This window comes from Dicentrarchus labrax, unplaced genomic scaffold, assembly GCF_905237075.1.
Source record: "Dicentrarchus labrax unplaced genomic scaffold, dlabrax2021, whole genome shotgun sequence".
NCBI lineage: Eukaryota > Metazoa > Chordata > Actinopteri > Moronidae > Dicentrarchus > Dicentrarchus labrax.
Genome location: NW_026136999.1, coordinates 236304 through 249859, shown reverse-complemented (window position 1 = coordinate 249859; position 13556 = coordinate 236304).

Below are 13556 nucleotides of genomic sequence, written 5' to 3'. Positions count from 1 at the left end.
TTCTTTCTGGTTCAGCTGGTTTGATTTTACACCAAACATCCAACCTGTGTCTCAACCAGCGAACATAAACCGTTAAACCTGCAGATGGTTCCGGGTCGGTCTCGGGTTCCTCTCACCGGTTTACTGCGGTTGGTTCGGTTGGTTCGGTTCGTTCCACTCTGACTGATTTTATTTTTACACAAACTGAAGAAGAAAAGGTGAAATCTTTCTGCAGACTGTCTGTGTGAGTCCGGATTAGAGGCTGCTGCTGGTGGAAACGAGACTTTCTGCAGATTCTTTGAGTCTTTAAAGAAAACTCCCATCAGAGTGTGTGTGTGTGTGTGTGTGTGTGTGTGTGTGTGTGTGTGTGTGTGTGTGTGTGTGTGCAGGTGAGATCTCGCTGTTTGTTGTTGCAGCTGCAGCTTTTTCAGAACCAGAAACCGGATCATTTGTGTTTTTTCTGTCCTGCAGGTTTTTGGTGAAAAGCTGAAAACTGATCCGCTTCACTTCACGGCTTCCGTCCTGTTTCAGTCCGCGAGCTCCTCTTTGTGCTTCACAAACAAACTCATCCGGAATATTTCAATCTTTTAAACTTAAAAACGACGTTTTTACTTTCCACAAGCTGGTTTCACCTCTTGGAGCCAAATCACAACACTTTCTGATCCTTTCCAAAAAAACACACAAAAAAGTTTATTTCAGGAGCTTCTCCTCCTCTTCCTCCTCTTCTTCCTCTTCTTCCTCTACATCTTCCTCCTCCTCCTCTTCCTCACCTGTTTTTAAATCATCACTTTGGGCCTGGATGAATCTGCCTGCTGCAGGTTTTTGTCTCTTCTGGAGGTTTTGGGTCAGAACCGGTTGCGCTTCCTCTCTCTCTCTCTCTCTCTCTCTCTCTCTCTCTCTCTCTCTCTCCGCTGCAGGAGGTCGTTTCTGTCTCTTCTGGATGTTTTGCGGTGATTATTTCACGCACAGGTGCGTTTTTCTGCCCGTGGCGGCGTTAAAATGGCGGAAACGGGCCGCTGAGCCGTTTTCTTCCTTTTATTTGGAGGAAAATGAAATTCTGCGTTTTGGTTTTAACCTTTATTTTGGAGGATGTTTGAGGTCGGAAGCTGTTTCTGTATTTTCTGTGTGCGGGTCAAAGGTCAAAGCTTCATCCTGCTGCACACTTTCCCGCCACCCTTCCTGTCCAAGAACGTGATCGATTATAGAAAATATTCTGGATATTTCGATCTGTTTTTATTTTTTATTCTTTAATGTTTCCTGTTGGAAACTCACAGGCTGCTGCTGGAGGTCAAAGGTCAGATCTCAGTCTGCAGCAGGAAGCGAACCGCCACTTTCCCGGGTTCTTATCCTCATTATTTAGTGGATTTTTCTGCTGAGTCAGAGGATAATAATAATAATAATAATAATAATAATAATAATAATAATAATGTCTGCAGCGCAGGTGGATCCGGGTTTGGCGCGCACAGGAGAGTCCGTGTTCGCGCTCTGACTGGTGATCTGATGGAGGTTTGTGTCTCTTTGTCTGTGAGGCTCAGTTTCCCAGGATGCTCCGGGGTTCTGGTTCCGGTATGTCGGTATGTTCTGTGTGTTTGCGGCTGCGGAGGAATTTTACCAAAGAAAACGGAATAATTAGAATTTTGCAGAGAAAGTGATGCGTTCAAAGACCACAACTGCACCACATCTGTCCTCTGCAGGGCTTCAGTTCAGGGCTGTTTGTTGTTGTTGTTGTTGTTGTTGTTGCTTTTAGGGGATTTTACACTGAAAGAAAAGACACAATATTTGATCAATAAATAATAATGTGCAGAAACAAAGTGAACAATGTTATCTGCTGAGTGGAGATCTTTACTTTAAACTCTTCGTGGACTAAAACTCTGAATAATAATTAGATAATAATTATTATTATTTTGTGCCAAATTGTAAAAATGTGAAGCAGCGTATAAAAATATATCAGCGACTCTGAAGTCTGAAGGAAAATATTAAATATTTCTTTTGGCACCAAACTGGAAAATTAAAGAGACGACTGAATGTTTTTGTTGCCTTAAAATGAATAAAATGAATATTATATATAATAATAATTATAATAATAATATAATAATATATATATTTACAGGAGCTGTTTCAGTCTGAGCCAGTGGAGCTTCAGTTTAACCTCTAACAAGAAAATGCTATTATTTAAATTATGTGACACTAAATGTTTCAATGCTTCATCCTATAAAATATGAACATCTCAAAAACATCAATTGGTCCAAACTTTGAGTTTCAGAGGCTCTAACAGATAATAACTCCTGTTATTGGTTATTATTAATATGAGTCCAGTTTCATGGATTCTTACAGGAAGAAAAACAGTTCAAAGATCTCTGAATGTTGTTTAATCTTTAAAATATGAATATGAGGCTTCAGGTGGTATTATGGGGATATACATGGTATTATTATTATTATTATTATTATTATTATTATATTAATATGAGGCTTCAGGTGGAGTCGGGCTTTAAATCCACAGACAGAAGCTCTTAGAAGAGAAAAACTCCCAAAATGTTGAAATTTGTAGCTTTTTAAAAAATAATAATTTCATGTTTTTGTTTATTATCATCTTAAAAATATCAGGATCAGTGTTCAGCTTGAATCCGTCCAACCAGAGTGTGTGTGTCTAAATTCAGTTTCATGGAAGAAAAACTCTGTAAATTTGGCACCAAACTGAAAAATGTAAAACAAAAAATGACTGAATGTTTTCAGTGAGAAGCATCTTAAATATATATATATATATTATAATAGTATACAATTAACAAAGGTTCCAGTGCTGCTTTAAATCAGTTTCAGGAGCTCTTAGAAGACGAAAAACACCACAAACGTTGTTTTACTCCAAATTGGATTTTCTTTTTCAATAATATATTGGTATTATTGGTAATTATCATCTTTATCAATATCAGTATCAATCTATAAAACTCAGATCAGAGTGTTTGTGGAGACTTTTAGGGTCTAAATTCAGTTTCATTGCTGGACACTTTGAATTTTTGGCCCCGGATTCTAAAACAGGAATATTTCTGACTGTTTAATGTTGAGGAGCCGGTTCCTCTCCCTCGGTGCTGATCCGAGCTGGACCGTGCACACTGAGTTCTGTTAAAGTGAACAGATGTGATCCAGCAGCAGCAGCAGCAGCAGCAGCAGCGTATCGGCTGACCTCAGATCTGCGTCGCTCAGATTTTCCCTGTGCAGGCTGTTTGTTGTCGGCTGCTCCCAGATCAGCCACAAACAACAAAGACAGACTTTCAGCAGCAATTTGTTCGTTTCCTAAAAGGAGGGCTGCGAGTTAAATGAGTCCGACTGTAACGCAAGAACCCCCCCACCCTCACCTCCCCTCACCCTTCCTCACCCCTCCTCACTCCCCCAACAATGGAGCTGCCGGGGAACCCAATATCTGTCAGCCTGATGCTATCTGCCCCATGTTAAATGGGGTGACCAGCAGTCAAAAGACAAAAGAAGCAACAGAAGGACACGGGGGAGGAAGGGTGAGGAGGGGGGGAGGAAGAGGAGATATCCTTTCTTTCTTTCTTTCTTTTCTTTTCTTTCTTTAAGTACTCAGATCTTTTACTTAAGTAAAAGTAGTAACACTGCAAAGTAAGTGAGTAAAAGTACTCGATTACACGTAAAAACCTGACGACTTAATAAAAGTGACCATTAATTAAACTTTACAGTATTTTAATTATTGGGGATTATTTTTATTACAGTGGAAACATTATAAAGATTTATTATTATTGTATATTATGTATTAATCACACTGTAAAACCTGATGAGTTCAACTCAATCTGTGGCAGGAAACAGATTAAACTGTTTAAATTTATTAACTCCAATAATTTAAGTATGAAAAAATATTTTAACTGAGCACAAAGTAACTAATTTATTGTTGAGGTAAATTAAGTTTATTTGTACTAATTCTATTCAGTTAATTAATGTTAAACTGATTTAAATGTGTGAACAGAATTAATCAGAATTAAATGTTTCTTTATACAAATGTTTGACATTTAAACTGAGTTAAAGCAAATTATTACATTACCCATAAAAACAATCTATAACTGATCGATTATCAAAATGGTCGACAATTAATTTTGAGGCTTTATATTTTTTTAAAATGAGTTAATGGAACAAACTGGAATTAAATCACCAATAAAGTAAAATACTGCACAAATAAATGTTTTTAAAGGGGAAATAATAATTTGCTTTAACTCAATTTAAATGTTAACTTTTATATAAAGAAACATTTATTCAGATTAATTCTGTTCACACATTTTAATTAATTAATAATCGAGTCACTGCGACTACATTCAAATATCTTTCATATGTTTAATAAACGTTTAAGTTGAGCTGAACTAACTCATCAGGTTTTACAGTGTAGTTGTATTATTGGATTATAATTATTGATCCATTCATGTGTTCACCCCTTTAATGTTGCAGCTGGTAACAGTGACACATCATTTATCAGTTTATTGTGTAATAATTAATAATCAGAAGCTACAAACGAGTAAAACTGAGTCAAATAAAGGAGTACTAATATTTGTTAATTTATTAATATTCTATAATAATCTATAATCTATAATCTATAGTATTCCTTCAGTAAATGTGCTGACTAACTGTTTGATTCTGGTTCGACAAAGTCAAAAAATTTAGTTTTTCCTCTGAAATTAACGTCTGACGCAGCGTCACTGTGGATGGCGTTGGAGGGTTAGGGGCGGAGCTACGGGAACACTCATGGGGTGGCCAGAGGGCGGCTTTAAAGCGGAGGCCTCAAACTGCCCGGGGCCCAGTTCTGCCCCCCCCCCCCCAACCACGTCCTCCTTCCTTTAGCCTGCGATGTGCTAACAGTAATATAATACTGCCTCATATAACAGCTTCATCTACAATGAACATAACATTTTATTGTAATTATAAAATAAACTGTGTGAATATTTCACTTTCTAACACTTTAATGTTTACGTGAAACCAGTGGCCCCAAGATTCAAGGGCCAGAAATAAATGATTATTGAGGAACTGAAATATCTGCATTAGAAATCAATAAATTGTTTTATTTACAAAATCTACGGACATTTTTACAAACACGTTACTGAACTTAAGTCTGTTTCTATATTTAACACGTTAGTTTTAAAATTAATCTCAATGAACGAGTTCAATTTGACACCAAACTGGGGGGCCGTAGATCCCGTAGCTCCGCCCCTGGTTCGAGGAGGAAATTAAACACTAACCAGGAAGCTTGTAAGTTGTAGTCCAACGAGGCTCTAAATGTAGTTTCAGAGCGAAACTTCCTGTCTGACGACCAGAAACAGTAACGATGAGTCAAATCCTTAAAACCTCCTGAATCCGATTTCCTTCACGAATACTGAACATTTCTGATTATTATTATTTCCTCTCCTCCTCCAGAGAGCCCGAAGGGAAATAAAGAGTTTGATTCGCTGCAGTTTGATCAGTTTAAAGAGGAAACGGAGAGTTTTAATGTGAAAGTCTGTTTGAGTGGATCGGATCCAAATCCACACTGAAGGAAGCTCTGTGGTCTCTCTTTCAAAATAAAAGTCTCATCAGAGCAACAGCAGGAGGTTTAATCTACATTTTCTCTCGTTTGGTGTCAGAGCTGTTAACCAATCAGAGAGCCAGTTAGCTTAGCTGCTAACAGCTGACCGAGCTAACAGCAGTTAGCGGTTAGCTACTGATCAATCTGTCCATCAGAAACTCTGTAAGCAGCCGGAGGACGACAGGAAGTCTTCTCCATCAAATCTGATCCAGTTCCACCAAAATCACTGAATACTGTTAATGCTAACGAGCTAATGTAGCTCTACAGTAGTGCTAACATCGTCTGTAACCTCGGAAACGTCGTTATTGATCGTTAGTTAGTCGAAATCATTTGATTGGACGGATTCTGACCTCACACTTTAAGTTCACGGCGTCTACACTGTAAACAATATCTGTATTTACAGTAAACAACTGTTAAACAATGACAGTAAAAGAAACATGAACTCTGGGGGTCAGACTGGTTCAGCAGCAGGAAGCTGCTCTGATTGGCTGTTGGAGGGTCAAAGGTCAGCTGACTAATGATTATTTCCATTATTGGTTAATCTATTCATCATTTTCTTGATTAATTGATTAATTGATGAATCGTCGGCCTATAAAATGTCAGAAAATATAGAAAAATGCCCAAAATTGACGTCGTTAAAAGTTTTGTTTTGACCCAAAATCTAAAATATAAATTTTACTGATTTGACAAAACAGAAAATGAGACATTATATGAATTATTATTTTAATATGGAGCCTTTAAATACTTTCACTTTAAATAAATGTCTGGTAGAGAAGTATGGTAACATATTACAAACACAATAAAATCATATTTAAGAACAGTAATCAATAAAAAGCAGAAGGATTAATTACAGTGAGTAAATGCCACTTCACACAGTGGTTGTCAGACTGAAGGTCGGCGGTTCGAATCCCGCGACCTGCAGGACCTGCAGCCTGTGAGCAAAAGTTCTGAGTAAAAACTACAAATTTACCCTGAAATTAAAAACGTTACGTAAAATAAAGATTAAAATAAAAAATCAAGATTAAGTTATTTTCAACGTCAGAAACTAAATACGACGCACAATAAAGAAAACGAGACAAAAACGGTAAAATAAGAAGATTTTAATGATTTTAAGTTCAGGCGATAAATAAATTAAATTGTTATTTTTTCTAGATTTTTTAGTAATTTCAGGAGAAATAATAATTTTGGTTTCTTGTCAGTCAGAAACTTTATTTGTTCTTAAAGGATAAAAAAAACCATAATAAGAATATATAAAAGGTTAACAAGTATAAACAATATTAATAAACACATTTAGGTTTTATTTGTAGTTTTTAATCATTTTATTTAGAGAAAAAACTGAATTAATAATTACATCAATATAAAGAATCACAAATGATTCTGATAAATAAATAAATATATTGTGTGTGTAGATCAGATAAACTCATTGTATTATATGTGTAGATATAATTTATATATATGTATTATATTTATTTATGTATTTGTTGACCGACAAACACAGAAAAAAATATTCTTTATTTAAACTAAACAAAATTAAAAAGGCAGCAGGTCCCTTACAACTTTTTATTTTATCTTCGACTCTTTGACGCTCACTGATTAAGTTTTTATATTTCCTAATTTAATTTACTTATTAAAGATCACAATGGAGATTAAACGGCCTCCTCTGGGTCCTTCTACCCGTAGCGCCTTGGTTTCATGTTGAGGGAAAAATGTGTATTTATTTATGTATTTATTTATTTATATATTTATTTATTTATATATTTATTTATATATTTATTTATATATTTATTTATATATTTATTTATATATTTACTGGACAATCGCACTCGTAGCAGCAGGCTAATATCACAAGAAATACCTAAATAAATGTTAACCTGTAATTAACACACTTAAATCTTCATCTTTCTTTTAGTTAAATATAAAGTTTATAAAATATCAGCCCTCAGTTCTGCCTGCAGGTTTTACCCAGAATCCTGAGAGACAAAGCTCAGGGCAGAATGAGTTTATATTGATACAGTTTATATCAGTTATTTATTAATCAGCACAACAGCAGGTTTGTTTTATTATTGATACAGAAACTGTTTGTGGAGTATAATTATGGATGAATTCATGTGTTCATCACTTTAATGTTGCAGCTCATTTAAATAACTTTATAAATCCTCATTTATTCGTGTATTAGCTCATATTCTGTAACTTTAATATATATATTTAAACTATATTCTGTAGTTTAAAATCAATGTAGTGGAGTTGAAGTTTAATGTCGCATTAAATGGAAATAGATAGAATTACTCGAATCAACGAACTCGAACTTTTGTAAAACATTGCGATATACGTTGTTTTTATGCTACAGAAGTTGTTTGACGACGTGAAGATGATTAAAAGATAAAAGAGATATTTTATAGTCACATCTAATGTTAGCCAACCACTAGCTAACTAACAACCTTAATATATATTGATCTTTATCTGGTTAGTTAGCTAATTACAGCTAACCAATTGTTCTTTAGTTAGTTATCTAGAGTTTGAGTTTAAGATGTGACTATATGTTTGTTATCTTTTATCTTTTCACCATCTTCAATATGTGGTTGTCTTTTGGGAGGAAGTTGACTGTTAATATTCTAATTTAAATATTCACAAACTCAATGAATCAGTTTATAACATTATTTATTATTGTGTAAACTTAAAGTCTGTTTCTGCTGTTTTAAAGATCCATAAAGTTTCCTCCAGGATCCTACAACAACTACAACAACTTTGTGAATATTTTCTCCTCAAAAAGTGGCAAAAATCAAAATTTTAAAGGTAATTTTCAACAAAATAGTTCCCGGATTCTTCTGGTTTTAGTTATTTGTTTACTGGTTGAGTCCAACTGGTAAAATTATATTATTCTGGTTTAAATCTGCATAAAGGTCCTCTGAGATCGGCTCAGTGTTTCCCACAGAGATCAATAAAGTTTCAGTGAATCGTAGGTGTTCGGTCGTGAGAACATATTTGCTCACAGACGCTTTAACTGGTTTTACTGGTGTTAAACCAGTTGTAGCGCTCGGTTGAACCTGCTGCTGCCATGTGACCTCACACTGGAATAAAAGCTGATTTGGGGCCAAAGAGCGGGATATAAATACCGAAAAATAATTAGGATTAGTGTATAGAGTGTGTGTGTGTGTGTGTGTGTGTGTGTGTGTGTGTGTGTGTGTGTGTGTGTGTGTGTGTGTGTGTGTGTGTGTGTGTGTGTGTGTGTGTGTGTGTGTGTGTGTGGTGTGTGTGAGTGTGTGTGTGTGTGTGAGTGTGTGTGTGTGTGTGTGTGTGTGTGTGTGATTGTGTGTGTGTGTGTGTGTGTGTGTGTGTGTGTGTGAGTGTGTGTGTGTGTGTGTGTGTGTGTGTGTGTGTGTGTGTGTGTGTGTGTGTGTGTGTGTGTGTAAGGTCTCCATTATTTTCTTCAGCCTCGTCGGTCCGGCTGTCGATCAGCGATCATTAAGATCACACACTCAGCAGGAGCTCAGCCGTCGCTGTGGTCAGCTAACATTCTTCGTGTTAACGTACAAACATAAATGTGTCCTCCGTCTGATACCGGGGGGGAACCGGGTCGGGAACCGGGGGGAACCGGGGGGAACCGGGTCGGGAACCGGGGGGACGAGGACCGACTGTGGCGGCTTTAAAATCCATTTTAGCAACTTTATGTTTCGAGACTTTTCCTTAAAATATTGTTGATAAATGAACGAAACCTAAAGCTAATGCTAACAGACTGAAGCTAATGCTAACAGACTGAAGCTAATGCTAACAGACTGATGCTAATGCTAACAGGCTAATGCTAACAGACTGAAGCTAATGCTAACAGACTGATGCTAATGCTAACTGACTGATGCTAATGCTAACAGGCTAATGCTAACAGACTGAAGCTAATGCTAACAGACTGATGCTAATGCTAACAGACTGAGGCTAATGCTAACAGACTGAGGCTAATGCTAACTGACTGAGGCTAATGCTAACTGACTGAGGCTAATGCTAACAGACTGATGCTAATGCTAACAGACTGAGGCTAATGCTAACAGACTGAGGCTAATGCTAACTGACTGAGGCTAATGCTAACAGACTGAGGCTAATGCTAACTGACTGAGGCTAATGCTAACTGACTGAGGCTAATGCTAACAGACAGACTGAGGCTAATGCTAACAGACTGAGGCTAATGCTAACAGACTGAGGCTAATGCTAACTGACTGATGCTAATGCTAACTGACTGATGCTAATGCTAACAGACTGAGGCTAATGCTAACAGACAGCCTGAGGCTAATGCTAACAGACTGATGCTAATGCTAGCAGCCTGAGGCTAATGCTAACAGACTGATGCTAATGCTAACAGACTGAGGCTAATGCTAACGTCAGCAATGAACCTAAAATGAACTTTAATGTTTAAAGTTCAGAAATATTGAACAATAATGTCTGATGGGAAATATCAGATATAAATAATCAATAAATATGTCAAACTGATTGATTACCAATGCAGGTAAAAGAGTTCACCTGAACTTTTACAGTCGCTGTAGATTGAACAAAAACAAACTGTTCCACATTTCTTCATCATCATCATCATCATCATCATCATGTAACTGGATTCATTAATGTAACTGGATTCATTAATGTAACTGGATTCATTAATGTAACTGGATTTATTAATGTAACTGGATTTATTAATGTAACTGGATTTATTAATGTAACTGGATTCATTAATGTAACTGGATTCATTAATGTAACTGATTTATTAATGTAACTGGATTCATTAATATAACTGGATTCATTAATGTAACTGGATTTATTAATGTAACTGGATTCATTAATGTAACTGGATTCATTAATGTAACATTAATGTAACTGGATTCATTAATGTAACTGGATTTATTACAGTACAATATAAATACAGTGTTGTTCTATATTCTGTAAATTGTTTACAGTTAAATACTTTATTATATATGTTAAATAGAGTTTATAGTATAGTTAGATATATGAGGCTTCTTTATCATTTGGAGGAAAGAGGTCGACTCAACCTGACTTTACCTATTATTATTAATAATATTATTAATATTATTAATATTAATATTAATAATATTACTAATATTAATAATAATATTATTATTAATATTATATAGTAATAATATATTATTATAATATTATTAATATTATTAATATTATTAATATTAATATTATTATTAATATTATTATTGTATTATAATCTATAATATATCACGTCCAACTTTATAATTATTTAATAAGAAGTTATTCAATCTAATGTAATCATTAAAGATTTTAAATATTTGTATTAATTATTAAAAACTGCTGTTAGCTTTTAGCTGTTAGCTGTTAGCTTTTAGCTGTGAGCTGTTAGCTTTTAGCTGTGAGCTGTTAGCTTTTAGCCATTAGCTGTTAGCTGTTAGCTTTTAGCCATTAGCTGTTAGCTGTTAGCTTTTAGCCATTAGCTGTTAGCTTTTAGCTGTTAGCTGTTAGCTGTTAGCTTTTAGCTGTCTGCTAACCAGAACTGAACTGTTAGCTAAGCTAACCTGTATCAGACTAATGAACTAAAAGTTAGCTGGAACCAAAATGTTCTAAAAGAGTTGCCAACAAGTTTGTTGTCTATAGTTTGTTGTCTATAGTTTGTTGTTTATAGTTTGTTGTCTATAGTTTGTTGTCTATAGTTTGTTGTTTATAGTTTGTTGTTTATAGTTTGTTGTCTATAGTTTGTTGTCTATAGTTTGTTGTCTATAGTTTGTTGTTTATAGTTTGTTGTCTATAGTTTGTTGTCTATAGTTTGTTGTTTATAGTTTGTTGTCTATAGTTTGTTGTTTATAGTTTGTTGTTTATAGTTTGTTGTCTATAGTTTGTTGTCTATAGTTTGTTGTTTATAGTTTGTTGTCTATAGTTTGTTGTCTATAGTTTGTTGTCTATAGTTTGTTGTTTATAGTTTGTTGTCTATAGTTTGTTGTTTATAGTTTGTTGTCTATAGTTTGTTGTCTATAGTTTGTTGTCTATAGTTTGTTGTCTATAGTTTGTTGTTTATAGTTTGTTGTTTATAGTTTGTTGTTTATAGTTTGTTGTTTATAGTTTGTTGTCTATAGTTTGTTGTTTATAGTTTGTTGTCTATAGTTTGTTGTCTATAGTTTGTTGTCTATAGTTTGTTGTTTATAGTTTGTTGTCTATAGTTTGTTGTTTATAGTTTGTTGTCTATAGTTTGTTGTCTATAGTTTGTTGTCTATAGTTTGCTGTCTATAGTTTGTTGTCTATAGTTTGCTGTCTATAGTTTGTTGTCTATAGTTTGTTGTCTATAGTTTGCTGTCTATAGTTTGTTGTCTATAGTTTGTTGTTTATAGTTTGATGTCTATAGTTTGTTGTCTATAGTTTGTTGTCTATAGTTTGTTGTCTATAGTTTGTTGTTTATAGTTTGTTGTCTATAGTTTGTTGTCTATAGTTTGTTGTTTATAGTTTGTTGTCTATAGTTTGTTGTCTATAGTTTGCTGTTTATAGTTTGTTGTCTATAGTTTGTTGTCTATAGTTTGTTGTCTATAGTTTGTTGTTTATAGTTTGTTGTCTATAGTTTGTTGTCTATAGTTTGTTGTCTATAGTTTGTTAGCTTCCTGTAATGATGCTTTATGGAATAATCTACATTATAGACGCAGTGAGAGGAACAGACTGTGTGTTGGTAGGTTTCAGGAGGGGTAGCTGGTGGGGAGGGGGGGGGTCGGAGTGTGTGTGTGTGGGGGGGGGGGGTCAGGAGTGGGGGGGGTTTGATGTGAACGAGCAGCAAACAGTCGACGGGTCGTGAATAATCGTTTTAATGAGCGAGTAAAAGCAGGCGGCTAGCTGAGGACCTGTCGGGTTAAACAAACTCACCAAATCCGATTGTCAAAGTGCAAAGTGGTGTCGTTTCAATTTGCCCCCCCGTCCTTCCTCCTTCCTTACTTCCTCCCTCGTCTTCAGCCGACCAGCTGCCCCCCCCACCCTCCCCGGTTCAGTCCTGCCAATTACGACACATAATAATATTTTCTTAAACCCGGTGTGATCTTTGGTTTTGTTGTTTTAAAAAGCCCGCTGGTCTCCGTGCGCTCCGCTGCTCGCCGTCAATGGAGCATCGACGGGGACGAGCGGCGAGCAACTTCCTCTTTATCTGCTCACAGCAGCGTTTCATCTCCTCACAGCACTCAGATATCTTATGAGAGAGCAGTTTATCTCCACACTGCTTTCTGCTCACACCACAGTGTAAACACATCCACAATCCACAAACAGATATTAGCATCAAAATCAACTTTACGTAAAAGTTCTCATTGTGCAGGAAGGGCCAACTTCAACCTGTTAGCTTACACTGTAGCTGCTCACCTGACTCATTCTGATTTAACTGTTAGCCGTTCGCTATCATTAAAGTTTGGTCGAATGTGAAGCGTGTAAAATACGTCCATCATCCTTTCGCTCTAACTCCGGTTTGTGTTTCCATAATGAAAATAAAAGCTGTGTTTGTGTGTGGGATTGGAAACAGGCGCTCACATAATCTGACCACAGAATCAACACCAGATTAGCATCAGAGTTTAGAACCAGAGCGAAGTGGGAGCGAGGATCAGCCTCCGTAAAGCCGCCGGTCGATGTGACACAGAAACCAACAGCAAATATAATGAGGTGTAATAGAAATCTGTCAGAGCCCAGCGGCAGCGGCTTCAGACTGGCTGACTGCGCGAGTGTTGGGTCTGTACATGTCTCTGTGTTGTCCTTGTGTTTGCAGACTGTATGGCTAAACAAGGCCTGGTGTGTTTAAGTGTGTATTTTTAGCAAAGCAGGGCTCAGTGTGTATCCTGTGTGGCCAATATGGTGGAGCACACACACACACACACACACACACACACACACACACTGCAACACACACAAACACAAACACAGGATATTTTAAACTCCTGCATTTTAACACACATCAGAATTTAGTTTTTAAGACCCAAACGCAGTCTGCAGACTTTACTGTGATTTTATTTTACACTTTAAAATATAATTCTCTTACAAAAAG